The following is a 24,561-nucleotide window of genomic DNA, read 5'->3' as shown; positions in this document are numbered from 1 at the left end:
ATTGAATCAGGAAAAAAGTCAGAAGGTTACCAAAGTTAGCAGAATCACTGTGCTGCAAGTTTTTTGCTTCATTATGCTCTGTGCTTATGGCATTTTCATTCTTTAGTGATGTCACATCTCGCTAGAATAAATGTCCAAGCCTTTTTTAAGCCTGTACCCACAATGCAATTTTCCACCAAATTTTTAAGGATGACCGGCGATACTTTGTGTGATGAGCGATCGTTTCTGTGATCTCGCAATGTGGGTACAGGACCACAATCACATGAACATCGTTCAGCGTCACGTGGTGATAATGACCATCACAGCGAAATGAATCTGTAAAATCCCAGATGACTCAGTGCAAAGTACTATGTTTACTTCCTGTTCTTGCCCTTTGTTTGATGTTGCGCATACCCACCGGCTGTAAGATGGATGCTTGAATGCTCATCGTGAGGGGGATGTCGCTGGATACATCTTCTTCCATCGGGTGGTAAGTACTCAGCTTTAGATTAGCATGAGACAGAATAGTCTATTTCTGTATGAGCCCTTCTTCAAGCAATATCAGTGAGCACCAGTGGAGCAGGAACACAGGAGATCAAAACCCATGCCACTGTACTTGACAAATATGAATTCACCATCTTAAATTTGCCACAGCCATCTATCATGTGCAGTGGCATGAGTTTGGATCTTCAGTTATTTTGTTTTACTTATGCTCACTGATATTCTGATATTGCCTGGGAAAGCTTAGAGCACAACAGGTGCATCATTAGGGCTAAAGATCCGGAACTCCGCCCACTGTGCCCGGAACCTCAGGGCATGTAGTGCCCATCCTGGTACACTGAAGCGGCGGTGTGCGTTGCTATGACGCAGCCGCTCTCTACTCCCCCTCCTTGCAGCGCAGTGAGCAGCGTATGCATAGTGCCAAGCCGCTCCGCCCCTTCACCCTGTCACCTCAATAAAGATGCGTCCACGGTTTGAATGGAGCACGGTCTTGCCTGGGCTGTTGAGAAGCAGAAACATGCCGACAAGAATTCAGTGAGAGGGCACCTGGTACTTACACTAGAAGAGTCAGAAGCGATGGAGTAGAGCTGCATATTGATGGAGGGGGAGAATACAGAAGAGACTCACTGCCAGAGCCAGCCAAGGACACTGAGGATTCAGCGGTAGCTAATTAACAAAGCATTGTCTTGAAGACGGCAAAGAGTACAAATGTCGAGGGAGGAGGTAGTATACCCAGTCTGGCTTGTTTTCTCTCTAGTTTGCCTCTCTCTCTCTCTCTCTCTCTCTCTCTCTCTCTCTCTCTCTCTCTCTCTCTCTCTCTCTCTCCAATCCAATCCAATCCAAAAAAGCTTTATTGGCAGGACCAAATACATTTAGCATTGCGAAAGCAAAACAAAACATTAAAATGGGGGGGTTGTGGGAATAAGGGAAGGATATAGGTATACTGTCCGTAGGAGGGTGGAGGATGTAATGGATGGTATGGGGGGATGAGATATGTAGTCCATAGGGGAGGGGGGGTATAGGCATACAGTCCATAGGGGAGGGGAGTATGGGGTTATACAGTGCATTTGGCATCTCTCCCTCTGTGTGTGTGTGTGTGTGTGTGTGTGTGTGTGTGTGTGTGTGTGTGTGTGTGTGTGTGTGTGTGTGTGTGTGTGTGTGTGTGTGTATGTGTGTGTGTGTGTGTGTGTGTGTGTGTGTGTGTGTGTGTGTGTGTGTGTGTGTGTGTGTGACATCTTCAGCAGCAACTTTATAGAGTACATAGTCATATTGCTGACTGTCCTCGGAGGAGCTCACAATATATTATCCATACCATAGTAATAGTTTAATGTCATTCAATTTTATTATTATGTATTTATATAGCACTGACATCTTCTGCAGCACTTTACAGAGTACATAGTCCTGTCACTGACTGTCTTCAGAGGTACTCACAATCTAATCCTACTATAGTCATAGTCTAATGTTCTACCATATAATTATGTATTTATATAGTACTGACATCTTCTGCAGCATTTTACAGAATATATATTGTAGTCATATCACTGACTGTCCTCAGAGGAGCTCAATATCTAATTCTACCATAGTCATAGTCTTACCATTAGAATAGCTGATTAATTAAGGTAATCAATGTATGTAAGTATTTACCTTTTTGAATCTGATTTACCCCATGAAAAGTACAGTAGTGATATAGCCCCTGCTAAAGCTTATACTCTGTGCCTGTACTGATAGTAAACTAGCTGCAATGTGTGATCTCTGCTGCCTCCAGTATGTACAGTGTAAGCTGTTACCCCGCCTGGACTGATAGTAATCTAGCTGCAGTGTGTGCTGATCTCTGCTACCTCCAGTATGTACAGTATAAGCTGTTACTCTGTGCCTGCACTGATTGTAAACTCACTGAAGTGTTAGCTGATCCCTGCTACCTCCAGGATGTACAGTATAAGCTGTTACTATGTGCCTGTACTGATAGTAAACTAGCTGCAGCATGTTCTGATCTCTACTACCTCCAGTATGTACAATTTAAGGTGTTAAGCCGCATCTACACGCGTAGATGCAGCCGCGATGTACCTTATCAATCGAGCCGCTGATGTGGCTCGATTGACGGATCTCCCCACCGCCGATTCCCTGCTCGCTCCCCGCGAGGGGACAATGGCAGGGAATCGTGCGGAAGATAAGCGGCATGGGGACGAGCGGGAATCGAGCGGGTATTGATTCTGGCGCACGAGCGGCGAGCGGGGACGCGGAAGAGGCGATCCGGCGGCTAATCGAGCGTGTAAATGAGGCTTTACTCTGTGCCTTTACTGATAGTAATCTAGCTGCAGTGCGTGCTGGTCTCTGCTATCTCCAGTATGTACATTATAAGGTGTTACTCTGCGTCTTTACTGATTGTAAACCACCTATATTGTATGTACAGTATTAGCTGTAAAGCCTGGTACACAATACAATAGTTTTAGCCAATACAATTAGCCAATACGTCATTTTACTACTTCTAGGTATTATAAGAGCTCATCTCTGTTCATAGTGTTCAAATTCTGTTGGCCCTCACACTACGTGGAGGTGGTAAAATTGGTCATTGATTGACCAATTAAAATTGAATGTGTGTATGCATCTTTACTCTATGTCTATACTATGGCTCAGCCCATCATTTTGCTGGGCAGGCCCTTTATTTTTAGGTTACACCGCTGCTAAGTTCATGTGCACTTGGCCCCAACCATGGTCACACCAAATCCCTGCATGGCCACGCCCATTTTTGCTGCAGCGTGTGTTCTCCCCACCTGGTGCACAGTGGGTGCCCTGAATTCCCATAATACTAGCAACGCCCCTGGAGCACAAGCTAATTGAATCAGCTTGGAGCACAGCACATCACAATTTTCTTGTTCATTGTAATGGAACTTAGTATATTTAAACCACTAGAAGGAATATATCTGAGTAGTTATGTGATGGCTGCGTGGTAATTACTTTATGGTTCCTAAAGATTAACCTCTTCCTGACCTTGGTAATTTAAATCTATGCCCTGTTTACTGCCTCTTATCCTTGCCAGGACATATCTTTCAATTATTCACCACCACGTGGTCCCGTGGTCATTATTATTATTATTTTTTAGTATTTATATAGCGCCGACATCTTCCGCAGTGCTTTACAGAGTATTTATAGTCTTGTCACCAACTGTCCATCGGAGGAGCTCACAATCCAATCCCTACCATTGTCATATGTCTATGTATGTATCCTGTAGTGTATGTATCGTAGTCTTGGGCCAATTTTAAGGAGTAGCCAATTAACTTATTGGTATGTTTTTGGGATGTGAGAGGAAACCAGAGTGCCCGGAGAAAACCCATGCAGACACGGGGGGGAGGGACATATAAACTCCTTGCAGATGTTGACCTGGCGGGGTTTGAACCGGGGACCCAGTGCTGCAAGGCAAAAATGCTAACTACTAAGCCACTGTGCTGCCCATTACTTTGGCGCTGCTGCAGCCCCCATGCCTAGCTGCCCTAGTAACGGCTGAGCTCTGTACTCCAGTCAGGAGATTATTTCATTGGCTCCTAATGCTGTGATCACTGTGAGCCAATCACAGAGATCACAGCTTGAAATCCAGCAAAAAAGTCTCTTGTTCTTAAGAGGCCAGAGACTTCTGGAACTGAAAAGGTTAAAGCTCCATTATACATTTTGCTCATCATTGATTTTAAGTCTCTAACTGTGTGAATGATTCAAGCCATTAATTATCTGCAGTTATATATAACTTTTTAGAACTGTCTTTTTAATTAATCTGATTGCAATAAACTTGAATTTGATTGATTTATATGATTTAATAACCTTTTGCAATCATTGTTTTGTTTCTTTAAGCATCTTGTAAGGCCTGACAGGTTATGTACCCTATCTGTCTCTTTTCCCCAATCTATTGCCACGGCTCTGAGCCCGGCCCACTGTCTTCACCTATAGACAAGTCCCCGCATGAACAGGACACTTTATTTGTCTCCTGACTATTATTACCTCCAGGTCTTTATGTGCAAGGCATACAGACTGAAGTAGAGAAGACAATAACCCGCCAGAACCCCAATGAGGCAAGTATAACACAGTTCCATAGTTCAAGTATACACAGAGCTATTAACCTTGATTCAGGAGGATGAGGCGTCGATTGTCAGTAATGACAGATGTATCAGGAACAGGCAGTGCAGGATCCAGGTATATATAAGAGAGTTCATGCAAACTCCACATGCAAGGTTATTCCACAGGTAGTGAATGATCCAGGTAATGAGAGAGTTCATGCAAGGTCCACATGCAAGGTTATTCAATAGGTAATAGATGATCCAGGTAATATATGAGAGAGTTCATGCAATGGCAGCATGCAAGGTTATTCAAGCAATAGACAAGGTTTGGTTCAAGTATACTTAGTAGCATGCAAGAGTATCCAGTAAACAGGCAGTGGTCGGTCCAGGCGGCAGACAAGAGTGTCCAGTAACCGACAGAGTTCAGTCCAGGCGACAGGCAAGAGTATCCAGTAACAGGCAAAGGTTGGTCCCTGCTGCAGGCAAAGAGTATCCAGGAATCAAAGCACGGGTTAATCACAGCAGACAAGAATAGTCAATACAAGCCAGAGGTCAAGATCCAGTAATCTAACAATGTGAGTGTACACCCAGCAACTAGCCACAGCTATGCTTATCGCAAGCGATGACTGGGAGCACTCTGAGCGTTTAAATACACCTTGCATCCAATCAGTGGCCGGTTACACTCTGCACATCCAATTACACAATAGTAACCCTACCTAGGTGTCAGCTTTAACATCAGCTGACACAAGAGTCAGCTGACTATTGTTTACATCTGCGTACTGAGAACGCACCCTCCGCCTATCAGAATGTGCGGCCTGTGTCCCAGCAGCAGTGTTATCAGCGGGGAACAAGCGCAGAGAACCGGAAGTAATGGATTCTGCCCGGGTCTCGGCAGAAACATCATCAGAAACAGGCAGGTTCCTTATACATCTACTATATATTCACTCAGTACTAAGCAGTTCTCATGTAGTTCTCAGTGAAGGATCGACAAAAAATACATAAACAATATGTACAGCTCGATTCATACTGCATGTAATCTAATTCAAAGTCCACTGTACATGAATTTTTCATATTTAAATTGCATGCCCATTAGAATGGAAATTGTTGTATACCATATACACTTTACATTTATATGATGGGACTGTGCAGTTTCTAAATGTACTGCTTTTTTTACTTTTCTTTTCTTTATTTGTTATTGTATCATTCAGTAAAATTGATTGTGGGGTGGGGGTGGGCATGTGGAGTTAAGGAATCTGCAAGCACATTAAAAACTGCATAGCAAGTGAATAGGAAAACCACTACTTCTATATGCTTTGTTTTACAATGTGAAGCAGATCTTAGTTTCAAAGATGCTTAGGGATATAAGAAAATACTTCAGCAATAACATCCCTTTACTATAAGCTTTTGATACTACATCACAAAGCTTCCTACAACTCTACAAAGTACACCATAAGATACAAAAATGGGTCAACACATTTCAATTATGTAAAATTTGTCTTTGAAGAAATCTCATCATGAAAGAGAAATCTTTTGTAGCTCCCAAGACTTCAAAGAAAATGTGCTCCTTCTTTAAATCAATGTTCCCTATTCCTTTACTGTTGGCTGAAAACTCAGTGGAGATAATCAGTTTACAAAGTGAAAAAAAAACAAAAAACCAGCATGATGAATAATAATAGGAAATAACATACAGCAAAATCTATGGAATAAAATAATAAAGCTGCTGTAGCACATTTAGATTGCTACAAAGCCAAAGCGTTCATAAAAAATTCCATACCACTGAATTTAATTTTGAACATTTCACATTTTGGAACTTTAAACTAAAAAAAAAATGACACACAAATAAAGCAAATGAAGTACAACTTCTTATTTGAACCAACAATTTTCAGACAACAGGTCATTGGATGGACCTTCAACTCTGAGTATTTCCTTTATCAAAACTAAAGTGTTCTTGTATTCTCATGGTCTTCCTGCTGAATATAGAATTGTTTTTTGTTATTTTTTTTTGTTGTTGTTGTTGTTATAAAGGTGTTGTTCAGTTTTAGCACCTTATACCAGTGTTTTTCAACCGGTGTGCCGCGGCACACTAGTGTGCCGCAGGATGTTGCCTGGTGTGCCGTACAGGTCTGGCCTCTCGCCAGTCCTGTACCTACTGTAGGGCGCAGGAGGGGGGAAGCAGCGCTAGAAGGAGGGGCAGTGGAGGCAGCAGTGGGGAGGGGGGAAATATCCCTCCCCTCCCTCACCTGGGACCCCTCCTTCTGCCTCTCTCCCCCTCCATTTAGCGGTGGCAAGTGCGGCTCGGCGGCGGGGAGTCATGCAGAGAATTATTCACCACTTCTGCGTTCCAAGCGCCGGCAGCGTCATGTCGTCAGATCTCCGCCTTCAATGCCGCCCACTGTGCTTCCTGATTAGCGGAAGCACAGTGGGCGGCATTGAAGGCGGAGATGTGTGACGACATGACGTTGCCGGCGCTTGGAACGTGGAAGTGGTGAGTAATTCTGTGCATGCCTCCCCGCCGCCGAGCCGCACTTGCCACCGCTAAATGGAGGGGGAGAGAGGCATAAGGAGGGGTCTCAGGTGAGGGAGGGGGGGGGATATTTCCCCCCTCCCCACCGCTGCCTCCACTGCCCCTCCTTCTAGCGCTGCTTCCCCCCTCCTGGGCATCTATACTGGGGGAACTGTACTAGCTATACTGGGGGCAATTAAACTAGCTATACTGGGGGCAACTAAACTAGCTATACTGGGGGCAACTAAACTAGCTATACTGGGGGCAACGAAACTACCTACACTGGGGGCAACTAAACTAGCTATACTGGGGGCAACTATACTAGCTATACTGGGCACTATACTGGGGCACTACCTACCTATACTGGGCACTATGCTAGCTATACTGGGCACTATGCTAGCTATACTGGGCACTATGCTCGCTATACTGGGCACCATGCTAGCTATACTGGGCACTATACTAGCTATCTGGGTATTATACTAGCTATACTGGGTACTATACTAGCTATATTGGGCACTTTACTGGCTATACTGATACGATTTTAGGTTTAAGATTGGCACACCTTACCGTGTGTGGTTTGGGTGCTCAGCATCAATCCAATGTCAATAATCCAAGTCCGACTGGCACACCATATCAATTCTCCAAGCGAGTTTATTGTTTGCACAGCATGACAATTGTTTCGGCACTTTATCTGATGAAGGGGACCCTCCGTGGCCCCGAAACAATTGTCATGCTGTGCAAACAATAAACTCGCTTGGAGAATTGATATGGTGTGCCAGTCGGACTTGGATTATTGTTACTGGCTATACTGGGGCACTACCTATCCATACTGGGACTATACTAGCTATACTGGAGCACTATGCTAGCTATATTGGGGCACTATACTGGGGTAACTATACTAACCATACTGGGGCAACTAAACTCCCTATACTGGGGCAACTATGCTAGCTATGCAGCCGCACCCCAGCCCCCCCCCCCCCCCATAGCACGGCACTGTCCACTAGGTCGCGCAAACACCCGCGCCCCCCCCCCCCCCTTCCCGCCATTCCCCGGAGAAAAATATGGTCAGAAAGGGTTCCCTGGGCCGGAAAAGGTTGGGAACCACTGCCTTATACAAAATTACACGATTTATTGAAAATACATTTTTCATATCCATATGCAATGATACGTTGCATATAAAGAAATACAACTTTGTTGTGGCTTATACATTTTGTTCATCAATTCCATGTTTGTATTGTGCTTGCCCCCATTAAAAGCAGTTCACATAGGGTTTATTATTTAAAATTCTGTAGTGGATTTAATGCCTGTGTTTGCTCAAACACTAATATTTTTGCTGACTTTACTTGTGATTTAAAAACATTAAACCTTCAATGATGAGTATACATATATAGCTTTTTATTTCATCAGTGTTTTAAGAAAATTGCCTATTTATATGAAGATGAGACATTTATTTTTTTATAATTTTATTTTATGCCCAGTGAGTCCCTGTCACCACCCTTCTAAACTCATTCAGCTGTACTCAGCTACAACAATGGATAGGGTGAAAGCAAATTGTTATAAATGGCAAGTCACAGGGCCGGGCCGGGCCGAGGCAGAGGCAAAAGAGGCTCCAGCCTCAGGGCGCAGTGTAAGAGGGGGCGCACAGCTCACTCAGCTATCATTCCCCTATTGTCTTTTAAGCAGAGAGAAATAAGAAAAGGAGATACATGGCAGTGACTGCAAGCCAGATAACTAGAGATTAAAGTACTCCTGAAGTCATATTAAACACCTGTGTGGGTAAAAATTGATTTGGATTACTTACCTAATCTTGTTTTCCCTCGCCGTCATATCGGGTAGCCCATCTCTCCCATTTTCCTATAAATCAGCTTTCCTAAAATGTGCACGCGAGCAGGAGTAGCGCTGACTTGCTATGTATTTCCGGCTCAGCGCGATCCTCTTCATTAATCAGCGCGTATCCGTCTCCTGTGTACGAACGGAGAAACTGATTATAATTTTACAGAGTGCCAAAAGAGCGCGCACACTCGCATAGTTCAGTCAGCTTGTGCACTCGGAGAAGCGGACACACTTCACAGCTCACAGCTCTCCTACTGCGTAGTTAAAACCTGACCGCGCAGATGGTGCCAGGACGCAAATCACGTGCCAGAAAACATGTAACGAGCGAGCAGGCGGACTAAATACAATAGAGTCGGCTCTGAAGACAAACAGCCGCTTCCTCTCCTACCGCTTCGACGTTCTATTACCAGTCGAATACAGTGGTAAGGCAGAGCGGGGACACCAGAGGGCTAATTAAGCTGCGATTTGAGCTGTGACTTAGTCACAGCACATGCATTATGAAAAAAACACTAGATTAATAAAAAAGCACGGAGTGCAGAGGTACTTTAAGGGGTCGGGGCCCTGGGGCGCCTCTAAGTCTAATAGCAATCAGTGTGTGATGGCTGGGGTGGGAGGGATGGAGGGGCACACTGGAGCACCTTGTCCTGGCTCTGGCAAGTCATTCTTCATACTGAAGCCTTGAAGGAAGCATGTGGAATTTTCCATTTCCATAGGCTCTCAGGCCTGTAGCACAGGTGACAGAAAATGTTGGGGCCAGAGGCGGCGAGAAGTTTTGGGCTCCCCATAGCTTCCCATGTTATTATCACTGATTGAGGAAACTGTAGGCACCAGTGCCACCCGATAAAACAGTGAGTGCTCAGGCCACCCAATATGCAAACTGCGGTTACAAATAGTGGGTGCATTATCTAAGACAGCACACTTAACTAATATGATATCCTAACTGCTCTAGCTTGATTAAACTTTTTTTTTTTTTGCCATGAAGGTTGATAACCTCTAACTTTGTCCTTTCACAGCTGGTTACCTATTTCTTTGGCAATACTATTTGCCTAGGCACAGTTTTTACATTCATGGACATATTCAGATAAACTGTCCTGCAGTTATGGCAACCTAAAAGGGTCTAGAAGGGGCTTAATTTACCTCCCTACTTCTACAAATTGTTACTACTCTTGAAATGCAGTTGACCAAAGATCTATGTGGGCCAGACAAAAAAATGTGTTAACATATACATTCATGCATTCAGCAACACATATACAGTATATGATTGGCTGAAAGAAATCTGGCAGATAATAAGAAACTTACATCAGGTGATCAGTAGGATCTTATTTTCTGACACACCACCAGGAATCATACAGAGGTCTGACAGTGATGGGTCTAGTAAAAATACAACAATCCATAAGGGGTGGAGATATTGTAAAAAAAAGTAACTTTGCTCTGAGGCCAGCAGAGCCCCTGGTTGCCCAATTGAGGAAACTAAATTCCCTGTACTTTTTTAATTTTTAGCAATCCTTCATGAGTTTTCTTTTGCCTTTCTTGCCTTTCTGACTGGTTGCTGTAATATACATATCTGATAACAATAGTGTACTGTAATGACTTTGAGCCTTGATTTGTGGAATGCAGTTGCTCCCTTTTTTGATTGGACTTTGGAGCTGTTGTGACCTGGCTCTCTGGATTCCCCGCCCCCCCCCCCCCAAAAAAAAAAAAACTGTCACTGTTTGCATCTTGACTTCCTAAGACTGTCATCAATTACATCCGGATACTTGGTGAATAAATATCTGCTTAGGACTGGAATATATACACAATTTTGCTCTGAATACATAGTATGTGCCTTGTGTTGGTTTTGTTATAACAGCATACTGTATATACTCAGCTATAAGTCGCAAAATTTAGGACTGACTCAAAGTACAAAAGTGGGGGGTCGACTTATAGTTGCATAGTCCTACATTTTGTGACTTACAGCCTGTGTGGGGTGGGGGTGTGGGGTATGGATGTGGGGTGTGTGTGTGGAGGGGTTACTCACCATCCATCGCTGGTCGCAGTGTCCTCTCTTTTCCTCTCTTCTCCCTCACTCACGCTGTCTATCCCCTTCAGAGAAGGTCCGGCTCCCGATGTCACATGACTTCGGGAGCGGAAGTTACAGCGCAAGTGGAGGAGAAGAGAGGAGACTGCGCCCAGCGGTGGATGGTAACAGACTGCTGCAGTGGCGGGCAGAGCGGGCATGGAGGCAAACATCCCACCTCCCACAGTTTCTACCTTTCATCTACTTCCTTTACCACGCATCCCCTTGTGTTGATACCAGTGTCTCCTGTGATGATGTCATCTCAGGAGACGCTCGTATCAATGCATGGGATGCCTGGGAGAGAAAGTAGATGGAAGATAGAAGGTGAGATGTTTGCCTCCATGCCCGCTCTCCCCACCGTTGCAGCCTATACATGGGGGCAACTATACTGGCTACCTTCCTATACTGGGGGCAACTATACCTGGCTGCCTACCAATGCTGGGGCAACTATACTGGCTACCTACTATGCTAGGGACAACTGTACTTGCTACCTACCTATGCTAGGGGCAACTATACTGGCTACCTACCTATGCTAGGGACAACTGTACTGGCTACCTACCTATGCTAGGGGCAACTATACTGGCTACCTACCTATGCTAGTGACAACTATACTGGCTACCTACCTATGCTAGGGGCAACTATACTTGGCTACCTACCTATGCTAGGGGCAACTATACTGGCTACCTTCCTATACTGGGGGCAACTATACTTGGCTGCCTACCTATGCTGGGGGCAACTATACTGGCTACCTACCTATACTGGGGGTAACTATACCTTGCTACCTACACTGGATGCACCTACCTGCCTAGCCTATACTGGGGGTAACAATACTGGCTACCTATACTGGAGGCCCATACCTGGCTGGCTTACATATAATTACATATAGACTTATACTTGAATAATTGAAAAAATCCACCTTGTGAGGGTCAAATTTTGGGGGTCGACTTATACTCGGGGTCAACTTGTATCGAGTATATTTGGTTATGTCACATCCTTGCTGGTCAAACCATGTGGCCAGCCCCTCGCTACTATTTAAATGCTTGCGCGACGCTTCAAAGCAGCAGGGTCTCAGTCTTGACAAAGCAGAATGATGCCCATGGAAGTTGGGACACTGTCCACTCCTACTTGGTTATATATCTTCTTCTATCTGCTTCCCATATGCTCCACCATAGAAACACTCTATTTTTCAATTTTTTTGACTTAGTGTAAAGATGCCTTAAGTTTGGTCACCCTCCCCCACCCATGGCAGAATTTAATAATTGGATATTCATTGGTAGAAACATTTTTCACTATCCCCCTCTCTTCTGCTTCTCATTCCTTGTCCTCCTTTGCCTCTTATATTGGTAAGCTGTCCTGGTGAACAACAAGGTTTGCAAAGTAAATTCTGCAATACTTGAACTGACCTGATAATCTGGTCAGTAGTCAACCAACATTTTTCTCCCTCTTCTCCTCCTTTACCTACTCTATATTTTTTCTGTTGTCATCTCTTGTATCCCAGTGACAGACTAGGCACCATTCCTTCAGTAAAAACAAAGCCCACAGAGATCACATCAAATAAGAAGATGGAATGTAGGTGGTGAAATAAATATACTACTTTATCATTAATATACTGTACTTTTTTCTGTGCTGGCCAACCTACTCAGAAATCGCCCACCAGCTACCCTGCTAATAAATGAACAAGACAAAACAAGAAAAATCATAGCCAACAAAAAAAAAATTACACATCTTCTCTAGCTTTATGTAGGTTACTTTTCTATTGACCCAGTGTAGTCAGCACTCCGCACTGGCCTATTGCTTGGTTTTAAACCCCTCTGCCCAATGCCTATTCATACTGTAGAACTGTCCTTGACCACACTTCTGACTGGCATCCTATTACTTCACATTATTTTGATCTGCTGTCATTAATAATCCTGTACAGATTAAATAAATACATTTAATCTGTACAGGATTCACTAAATGCAGGTTTTAGCTGTGGAAGCATACACACAACTGCAATAACAGTAAACACCCTATAATCTACTGTAAATATTGTTTACATTTCTTTTAAAAAAGAGAGAAACAATTACCATTTACATGTGCCAAAACAGAAAAAGCTGGTTCTGTATTTACATAAAACAAATTTTAAAATGAATTAGAATAAAACATAAAACTAAATAATAAATAGTGCTTAATCATTTTGTGCATTTGAACAAAAAAGTATTGGGTGATTTAGCATAATGATTGTAACTCAAATATCTTTTTCAGTGCAGGGCACAGTTGAAGACACTCTGAAAAGTATATCTTCATTTGCAAGACCAAATATTGAAGTCCCGCAGCTGGTCATTGACCTGCTAGCTGATTTATCTGAGTAAGAAAGATAACAGAAAATCTCTTAGTAGCTTGAATAATTTTCCATCAGCCTCTTTGGAAAGAGGAATCATCCTGGCTGAGATAATGGACAATGTGATCCATTGTCCATCATCACTCACCATTCCCCATTATCACCCACACAGAACTGTAGAATGGAGAAATGGGAGTCATTATTTCCAAATGTTCTTTATACTGTCATGCTTAAGGGCTGGTTCAGACGGACGCTTGCGGAGCGTTCACCGCAAGCGTTCGGACCGTCGCGGTAAACGCTCCCATTCAAGTGAATGGGAGCGTTTACACCGAGCTTTTGCGCGCTTTTACCCGAACGCGGCGTTTGGGTCCCGATTTTCGCGAGCGTTCGGGCTGCCCCTGGAAGCAACATGTAGCTTCCAGGGAGCGGCCAACCGCGACGGCTAATGTTCCCCTACGGGGAAAAAAAACGCGACCGCATCACGACGCGACCGAAGGCTACTGAAAGCCTGACCGCGCAGCCGCCGCAACGCCCCCAGACGCGACGCCACACAGACGTCCGTCTGAACCAGCCCTAACACAAACCAATATGGTACTCTTTTTTTTTTTTAAAGGAAAGCACATTTATTTATTTGTTTTATTGTTTTTTTACATGTTCAATTTGTAAGATGTACACTTTATATTTAAATTGTATTATTAGTAAACATTTTCAATCAATAAATATTGATTTGAGTCTTGCTAAAAGAAAAGCCAAACATTGTCTATGGTCTATGTGCCTTGCTTCCTATGGATTGTATCTATCCTTAATAGGTTTGGTGCAATCTGAGTGTAACAATGTGTGTCAGCACGACTATCGATATCTGATTAATTGATGATCTGCAGTATCATCAAATAATACAGATATACAAACAGGAACGTAACTTTTATTACACAAGTGAAGTGATTGGTGCAAACCGTAATTGAGGAGTACTCCTTTTGGTGATAGCCCTTGGAGGCTGAGTCTATCACCAGACAAAGAGTGGTCGTACAGGCAGAGTCGGTAACAGGTCGGTCAGCAGCGGTACAAAATCGTTAGGCAAAATCGTAGTCAAATACCAGCCGAGGTCGGCAACGGGTCGGACAGGTAATGTACAGAATCAGGAGGCGAAAATCAGAGTCAGAGGTTCAGGCAGGAATTCGGCAACAGATCAGATAAGCAAAGTACAGAATCGGAAGGCAGGAGAATAGTCAAGATACAGGCAGAGTTCAGAACACAATAGGAAATACAATGGTATTGAATACTACTGATTACAGCTATCAAAGGTCTGAGCGCTAACACGAAGTATTCGCAACAACAGACAAAGAACAACTGACAGGCAGATCCTTACATGCTAAGGATCATTCTGCAGTGCCGCCCAGAAGCCCAGCCAATCAGAACGCTAGCTGAAGTCAGCTGACCGGCGGGTCAGCTGACTCTTCTCCTCAAACAATAAAGGTCCTGCCGCTGGGCACGCGCACGGGTAGCCCTGAGCCTGTGAGCAGCCGAAGGTCCTGAGTGAGGCTTACTGTACGCCTGCAAGGCGGGGACCGCCGCCAGCTGTGATGCGAAAGCGGCGGACATGCCGCTCTCCGCCGTGGAGGTGTCCACGCCATTCGTAACACTGAGGCAGTTAACATCACAATTAGGAGGGATTCTGACTTAGAGGTGTTCAGTAATAATCCCACAGATGGTAGCTTCACCTTTTCATGACCAGGCCTGTAGAGTGGACAGCATGTCCACCAGGGATGCTCATCCGGATTTCGGATACCCGGGTAACCCAGATATCTGAACTTTTTTACCCTATCCGATTTGGATTCCGGATTTAAAAAAAAATCTGAATAGCTATCTGCGGATATTTGGACATGACATGGATATCCGCTGATATTGCAGATATCCGGATCCGAAACCAGTTACAAAGATAAAATTCTCTCTCCACCCTCCTCTCTGTTCATGGATTTTGTCTTCCAGGGATTTGTAGGATGTCAAAAGCCAGCTCACGTGCATTGGCCAGGAATTGAATCCAGGTCAACTGCTTGGAAGGCAGCTATGCTCACCACTACCTGTACATTCCGCTCATGATGATGAAATCCAGTCTCAGTTTATGGTGGAACCTTCCCTGGGACATCTGCCCTGTCCACAAAATAAAGTTCCAGTTTTGCCCTGTAACATGGATAGTTCAGAATCCTTCTCAGAAAACTTGAAAAATGATGTTCCTGAGGTCTTGTCTGATGTCCTGGAGACCTCCGAGTTCCTCCCAAAGGGTGCAGAACTTGTAGGAGATGTCTCCTGCCCCTCAAGTCCTTCTGAGGTGTTGCCCACTTCAGTAGGCATTGCTGTTGTGCTGACTACCTTTGCAGCTCTGATGGAGCTTCACGCATGTGTAGTCAATGATGATATTGCAGTCACAGAAATGTCTGAATTTGAGTCCGAGTCTTCTTTTGAAAGACCAGTGCCTGTGGCCCCTACTCGTGATGAATTTATGCCCGGTCCTGGTTTTGGTTTCTCGTATCGGACTCTGAGGTTGGCAGTTCCCCAACATGTCCTGAGGTTTCTCCTGCGCTGGTGTACCCCAGTGTGCTCTGTGACCCAGAAAGCCCAAGTGTGCCTCGGTTACCAGCATACTCAGATGCTTCCTCAGTGGAGACATGCTCTGATATGGCCTGCCTGGTCGCATGCCCAGAAGTGGTCCCGGAAAGTCCTGATCTTGATGGGTGTCTGGGTAATTCTGAATCCAGAATAATCATTGGTTCCATAGGGGTTCTTGGCGGTTCTCCATGTGAGCCTGGTGAGTGTTCTGGCCTCTTGGGATCTCTGCAGAGCTCCAAGGGGTTTTGGGAGATCCCGGGAGAGATTTTGCTTGATACCCTGGATAGGATCAACAGTGGCTTTTGTCTTGAAAGAGACACTTCGAACAGGTATTGTGGCAGGTATGGTGTCTTCGGACGCTCCTTGGAAGGTGGTGGGTATGGTCTGGAGGGTGTTGATGGCTCCTTCTCTGGCATTCACAGTCCTGATGGGTGTCCCGACCTTCATGAGTCTTCAGTTAGAGTCTTTTGCTAATAGCAGTTTTGAGGGTCGTCTGGAATTCGACCCTAGAGGGGGGGGGGGGTACTGTAATGATCTGCTCAGCTGCCTTTGCAGGCAGGCAGCTTTTTGACCATTGTTCAGGTCTGCATTCTGCAGGTCTCTGGAAGAGAGACCTTTTGTCAGTTTTTCAGCTTGCTGCTGCTGAAGAATTTGCATACGTTTGTCATGCAAATTGCCTAGCCACATCCCTTGTAGGCTTGCTCTATATATATATATATACCATGTGATATCACAGACCTTCGCTGGTCATAAGGATTCTTCCTGTGAAACACTCTGGAGAGTGTCAGCCTTGCTCATTGTTTGAAGATTAGCTTAGAGTATTTCCTGGAACTGCACTAGGCAGGTTTCCCTAGTGCAGTTAGGATTGCATATCTGTTTTGTTTGTCTGTTGCGATTGTCCTGTCCCTGCGGTGGTCGACAGGAAGTCGTTCTGATCTTTGTTCTTGGAGTATAGCTGGAGCAGCGGTTGCTACCAGCTATCTCCTCTATCTGTCTGGCCTGGATCGCACTCGCCTAGCGCTAGTGCTGTGGATCCGTCTGATCTCCATCTCTCTGTCTCCCTGGATCGCACTGGCCTCTTTTCGCTAGTGCTGTGGATCCTATCTCTCGCTTGTTCCTGTTTTCGTGTGTCTGTCTTGTCTGCTACGAACGCTTGCTGGAGGCTCGGTGAGGTAACCGTTAAGCAATCGCTCGCGTCCTCTGTTTCATGTTTGTCTGTCGGTGGTTAGTTAGGCGTGCTTGTCTCTATTGTGCTTATCACGTGGAGACCGCGCACAAACACGTGCACTGTTGCGAATGAGTGCGGTGTTCGCGTTTAGCTAGTGTTTGTTATTTTCCTTATCTTCTCATTGTATGATTTGCTGTGCCTTTGCTACTCTCGTGCTCTGCCTTGCTGTAGCCTTGTGTCACGTCTGGCGATCGCTCCTCTCACGATCGCGTTCCTACTTCATATCTGCTGTGGTGTGTGCACCGTCGCGGGTTGGCGACTAGTTTGGTGCACACACATACAATCTGTCTCTGTGCTCATTCTCAATCGCCTCTCTTGCGATTGCGTTTCTTCCCTTCGTACAATTCCTGTCTGGCGTGTGTGGTAGGGCAGAGGAGCTGTTCCTCTGCACTCCACAGCTCCACCTGCCGACAGGAATTTCCCTCTACAGGTGCATTGCACCTTCTGCTGGGTTTCCTCAAATTATACGCTTGTGGAGGATTTCCGCAGTGTCAGCGCACGCCTTGTGCGCTGATCACGGAGAGAATTCCACAACCGTTACAATCATAAAGAAGCCATAAGGGCCAAAAAACATTAAAAAAACACTCGTGACTGTAGAGACTTCAAAAGTGGTAACGTCTATGACTGGAAAAAACCACCAAATAAAAACCCACCCCAGGACATTGTTACCACAGAGGGTGAAACTGATACTGAGACAGGGACTGAATCTGAGGGCGATCAAAGTACATCTTCCAAGTCGGGAGGAAATGAAACCAAAGAGACCCAAGGGGAAACCCAAAAGACCCCTCCTCAGGGTGTGGGAAACCCATGCAAGCTCAGAAACAGAGAAAAGTGGGGATACAAACCATACCAACACAGACAGAGAGAGGAGGAATGGTAGAACCTGATACAACAAATGACAGTATGAAGGTCATCAACCTCACTGATTACACTTTGAGTAATGATGAAATCTCAGTACTGTCAAAGGGCTTGTCTTTTGTACCCACCCCTGATTTTGATTTATTTGAAACTGTAAAATATATTAACCTCTTTGCTAGAAAACGTGCTATTTACAAACATATGAATACTCCGAATGCTCAAGTTAGAAGGGAGGAAGAAAGAGATGCTAATACACTGGGTATTCTGAACGACCTATTGGAGGAAAATATTACAGGATTAATACAAACAGGTGCACCTAAAAGTAATCTCTGTGTGAAAAGCAAATTCTGTCCCTCTATTAGTGCATACCCATCTATCCAATTTTTCGTAGATGTTGTTGTTAAAGATCTTGAGGACATTGCTAGAAGTACAAGAAAAGAAACTCTAAGAATAGAGACCAATCTTACTAGTGGAGAACAGTGTGCCTTAAAAAATCTGATGCAAAATGATAACATGGTCATTAAAAAATTGGATAAAGGGGGAAACATTGTAGTAATGACAAGGGAAGGTTACATTACCATGTGTAAAAAACTCCTTGATGATAAAACTTTGTACAGGAAATTACCAAACAATCCCACTATGGTCTTCTATGGAGAGTTAGAGGCCCCCCTTAAGAGTGCACAAGATAGAGATATACTAGACAGAATTGATTATGATTGCATTCTCAAAAATAATCCCACCATTCCCGCATTTTACGCCCTCCCAAAGATACACAAAAATGCAGCCCAACCACCAGGGTGTCCTATTGTTTCTGGTAATAATTGCTTATCTGAAGGTGCAAGTAAATATGTTGATTACTTCTTAAGACCTTTTGTGGAACGTTTACCCTCATACTTAAGGGACACTATGGATCTGCTGAATAGAATACAGGACATCAAAATTACTAAAGATGTCCAACTGTCCAGCCTTGATGTGGAATCTCTTTACAACAATATCCATCATGAACTAGGCCTAAGGGCGGTTGATTACTTCCTACGAACTCGAAGTACACATGTTAGAGCACATTCAAAATTCCTGCTACAATTATTGGATGTCAGAATCCGCTCTGCTGTCCTTGATTCCCTGAACAGTTTTGTTTCCTATGCAGCTTGCATAGTTCAGTCCAGGGAAAAGAGGCCTTTCTGTCAGTTTGCAAGGCTGACTGATTTGCATCTACTTATCTTGCAACCTGCTTGTCTGCTTCCTTTGAAGGTTTCCAGTATAAATGTCACTTACTCCCAGAATTCCTTGCTCGACATAGTTCCTGATTAGGGAAACTAACCTTAGAGCCTCAGCATCTTTGTTGCTATATTCTAGAGTAGTTAATTCTTGGGGAGTGCTCCTTGCACCCCTATTAGTGCAGTCAGGTTTGTGTTTAATTTGTACTGCCTATTCTGTCTTGTCTGTGTGATTGCACTATCGCCAGCGGTGGCTGACAGTGAATCGCTCTATCCTGTTCCTAGATCGCATTTGCCCTAGCGTTAGAGGCGGGGGATCTCCCTTGTATGAGTCTTAGAGTATTACCCCCCGCTACGGTTGCTATTGGTTACTCCTTCAGTCTGTTTTGTCTGGAGCGAATGCTTGCTGTTGTCTGGTGTGAGACAACTGATTAGCAAGCGTTCCCGCTATCTGTTTGTCTTTGTTCTCCGTTTTCATCTGTTAGTCAGGGTTGGTACGTTTTGTCACTGTTGCGCTTAATGTGCGGTGACCAAGCTATTAACGCGCTTGTCACTGTTACGCATAACGTGCGGTGACCGCGTTTAGCTAGTTCATTTGTTATTTTCCTTCATTTGTTATTTTCCTTGGAGTTCAGATTGTACTTATTTGCTGTGTCTTCCTTACTATTCATGCTCTGTCTTTGCTCAGTCTTCTGTTGCTGATAGCAATCGCCTCTCTTGTGATTAGCTTTCTCATTCTGGTCTGTTCTGATGTGATATGTCTACCGTCGCTGGGTGGCGACTAGAGTGGTAGACATTTATATAGTCTGTCTCTGTTCTTGCTTTCTTCTGTGTTGCTACTTTGTTGCCTATCTTGCTTTATCGTTCAATTTCAAACTGGCATCTGTGGCTGTACTGAGGACTTATTCCTCTGTACTCCACAGCTCCATCTGCTGGTTGGAATTCTCCTCTACAAATCTATACTGGGTACTTTGCTTCTTTGATTGTGGCGATTTCCTTCTGCTTCAGCGCACGTGGTGTGCGCTGACTGGAAATCGCCCGCAGATCATTACATTGGAATTTATATTGACTAGAAATTATTTTTTGTACCAGAACCAATTCTATTTACAATTGAAAGGCTGCGCAATGGGAACCACGTGCGCACCTTCTTTCGCCAATCTATTTCTAGGCTGGTGGGAAGACACGGTGGTCTTTGGGGAATAACTGGCGGTGTATGCATCACACGTCCTATTCTGGAGCCTTTTCACAGATAGTGTCTTCATCTTGTGGGGCGGCCCCAGGAGTATGTTTGAAGATTTTGTTGAGCAGTTGAATCATAACGACATAGGCATGTTATTTACCTATGAAATTAGTGCCGATCCCCTTATTTTTTTGGGATGCACAAATTAAGAAAAATTATGACGGAGGCTTTGATACCAGCATTTATAGGAAACCAACAGCCACAAATGCCCTGCTAAGCTGGGATAGTTACCACCCTGAACCCCTAAGAAGAAGTATCCCAAAAGGCCAATTTCTGAAGGCCAGGAGAAACTGTTCTAACCCGACAGACTTTAATAGAGAATGTAAAACCCTGGAAAAAAGATTTCTAAGAAGAGGCTATCCCAGAAAAGTTGTTGATGAGGTTAGAAACAAGGCAGAGAGTATCCAGAGAGTGGACCTTCTTAAACCAAAAGTTAGAGAAACAGATACAAATATGAGCAAAACAAGGGTTATTAATACTTACACCAACCAGTCGGTTAAAATCAAACAAATCTTGGAACGTCATTGGGGTATTTTACAGCTGGATCCCCAACTGAGGGAATATCTCCCCACAAGACCAGGGTTCACATACCGTAGAGGGAAAAACATGGGAGATACATTAACACATTCATATTTGCCTGCAAATACAGGTAGACCTGGTGGGTTTAAGAAAACATGGCTAGATCGTACTCTAAAAGGAATGCATAAATGTGGCAGATGCAAGGCCTGTACTTTTGTGTAGAAATGTAGGAATTTTGAATCACCAAAAAATGGAAGGCATTTTGATCTCTTTGATTTTTTTAACTGCAAAACTGAGGGCGTGCTCTATGCAATAAAATGCTCATGCCCCCTGATGTATATTGGTGAAACAACACGCGCTGTTAAAGCACGGATTTTGGAACATCTGGGAGACATAAAGCATAAAAGGAATACTTCAGTGGTAGGACACTTTGTGGAGAAACATAATGGGGACCCTTTCACATTGAGATTTTGGGTAATCCAACAGTGGAAAATGGGCGCTCATGTAGGGAACCTTGACCTAAAGTTGAGACAACTGGAAGCTCAGTGGATTTACAGACTGGGTACTTTAAGTCCAAGTGGCCTTAATGAAGGTTTCACCTTTTCACCATTTCTATAATTGCTAATATTGAGTTTTGGAGTCTCACAACTAGAAAGGCCCTTCCCCCACCCTTATGTATTTTTTGTTTTGTTTTCTCTCTCTATATTGACATCAACAAATGTTATTTGCTGACCTACATCCCTAAAAGCTTGAAGAATAGCAAGAATCTTTAATGAATCCCCCTATTATTATTGTATATGAGTAAGTTCTTTTTTGAGCATTTAAGGGTTAAATCCGATGTCCACTATCTGTAAAACCTCCAGTTCTGTTGTTTACCTCTGCTTGTCAAAATACTCACTTTTACTCTGTTGGTAAATATCTGCCTTCATGGCTTCCCAAATTGCTTTTAAACTTGACTTGTCTGATTACCTGCTCCACTGCTGAGTTCTCGCCTGGCAAACTACCAAAATTGCTGCTGTCAATCACTCCTGCCACTTGTTATTTTGTTGTCCTCTGTGCAACTCCTGGGCTTCTTGTGGACAAAATGGCAAGCTGTCCTCATCTTCCAGGTCCATGAAACACAAAGGACATGATATTCAGTGTTAAGTCATTTCCAGTTTATGTATTTCAGCTTAGAAATACTGATTTCTGCATGAAAACTTGAAAATCTGAATTCCGTGGAACTCAGCCGCTCATTGGATCAATGGAAGAGACATTCTAAACTTTTTGCACTAGCTATCTGCTATCTAGCGCCTATCATGGCTTATGTGATGTAATATGGCACCAGTGAAAGTTAGGAACCCACTTTTCATTATGTACTGTAGTTATGAAAAAGTTCAAATGATGTTTGAAAAAGCAAATATGCTGAGTGTGCTGTCATACATATTCAAATGTTATGCTGCCATAGTCATCTAATGTTAAACAGGAATAGCAATTATTTTCTACAAAGTGGTCATAGAAAAATAATATGTAATCCACAACAGCAAATGTACAAAATGGAAGGTTTAGAAAGTTAAGCTCAAATCACTTACTACACAGCAGATTAGAAGGCCTTTGCACTGAAAATTGCAAACAGAACAATGTGACTGTCTTCATTTTTCACTCTTTGATGTGTTTTGAATATCATATTGTGCTTGATTTCCAAGAAAGATACTTATTTCCTCTTATAAGTATGTTGTGTATTCTTGGTGCAGTTTTCAACTCTGTGAAAGGGCTTGATCAGCTGTTAAGCTAAGTAAAGAGAGTTAAAGTGAATATTCCATGTGGAGCACTATAGAGATTTCATTCTGCATACAATTAACATTTTGTTGAAATTAATCTGCTATAATATTTTCCAAAGCGGACACCAAGACAAATGTGTTGATCTGTGCAGTCAGATCCTCAGCAAGGGGTGCAACAAGGATTAATTGAAAAATGCGCTGCTCTGATTTGCTGCTCCATGGATTTTTTCCTTTAGACATGCTGTTCTTGTAAAGAATGTTTCTGTCCTTGGTTACGGTGAGTCACATAAGGCTGAATAAAAGGAAAGTGGAAAGTCTGAGGCAATCAAGTCTATCCTCACAGAGCCCTAAGCATTAGCAAGGTTGTTTTTTAAGTAGAAACTATCATTGCTTCTATTTCCTCACAAGAGAGGACAAGATTTATAAAAGGACAAGGTAATTTAACGCTTTCTGCCATGTTAAATCTTAGCGGCTATGGTCTTCTTACATACAGTTAGGTCCATAAATATTTGCAGAAAACTTTTTTCTAATTTTGGTTCTGTACATTACCATAATGAATTTTAAATGAAACAACGCAGATGCAGTTAAAGAGACACTGAAGTGAAAAAAAAATATGATATAATGAATTGGTTGTGTACTATGAATAATTACTAGAAGATTAGCAGCAAAGAAAATATTCTCATATTTTTATTTTCAGGTATATAGTGTTTTTTCTAACATTGCATCATTCTATAATATGTGCAGATTACACAACACTCAGCATTCAAAATGATTCTTTCAGAGCAGTCTGTGAACTAATGACCTCTCAGAGAAAAAAGAAATCTGTTCACTAACAGTTGAGATAATAAAAGTCGGAAGACGGCCCTCTCCACGACTTTGAAAGTCGTAGAGCTTAATGGCTTTTTTGCATAGAGATAACAACTGGAGTTTCTTAACTCTTCCTGTACTGGAAACAATTAGACTGATGTATCTGATCTTAATGTTTTATTTCTTAGCTGTACTACACATACAAATCATAATATCATAATTTTTTTTCGCTTCAGTGTCTCTTTAAGTGCAGACTTTCAGCTTTAAAGGGTACCTGAGATGAACTACGTGTCAGGTTTTTTACTTACCTGGGGCTTCCTCCAGCCCCCTTGAGGAGGCTTGACTCCTCACCATTTTCCCTGGCCTGCTCCTATGCCCTGCAGGATGGCCCAGTACTCTGCCCAAGTTGCACCTCATAGTGCATGCAAGGCCTGGCCACACCGCTCCGTCACGGTCCCGTAGCCGGCAGCAGTCTGCACCTGAGCAGCAGTTACTGGTAGAGTGACAGGGGCACATGCGTGACTGGACTGTGCATGCGTCAAAGCGTGACTCAGGCAGAGTACCGTGCCAACCTGCATGGGGATAGGAGTAATTCAGGGAGACAGCGAGGGACCGAGCAGTCTTTAAAGAGAACCTGAACTGAAAATAAAAAGTCAAAATAACCATACAGATGTCATACTTACCTCCTGTGTAGTCTACTCCTAAATCTCTTTCTCCTCTCCTGCGTCTTATTCGTCCACTGTAATCAATGGAATTCTCCGTCCTCCATTTTGAAAATGGACATTACTCCATAACAGCTTCCTGGTCGGCACACTGTTAAACTGTAATATTGCCCACTTGAGCCATAGGGCAACATGGACATTACCTTGCACATTCAGTTGTAACTGACAGCTACTGATATTTAACTGACATCAACTGGTATATTTCAGTTCTGACAAAATATTGTCAGAACTGGAAGGGATCACTGTAAGAAGAAAATGGTGAGCTTCTGAGAGGAACTGACGTTGAGGTTAGTATGTAATATTCATTTGCAGGTGTTGGTTTTAAATAATTTTACTCACTTCAGGTTCCCTTTAAGGGGGCATGCATGTTC

Source organism: Hyperolius riggenbachi, chromosome 2 (genome assembly GCF_040937935.1).
Source record: "Hyperolius riggenbachi isolate aHypRig1 chromosome 2, aHypRig1.pri, whole genome shotgun sequence".
Lineage (NCBI taxonomy): Eukaryota > Metazoa > Chordata > Amphibia > Anura > Hyperoliidae > Hyperolius > Hyperolius riggenbachi.
This window is presented reverse-complemented; position numbering follows the sequence as displayed.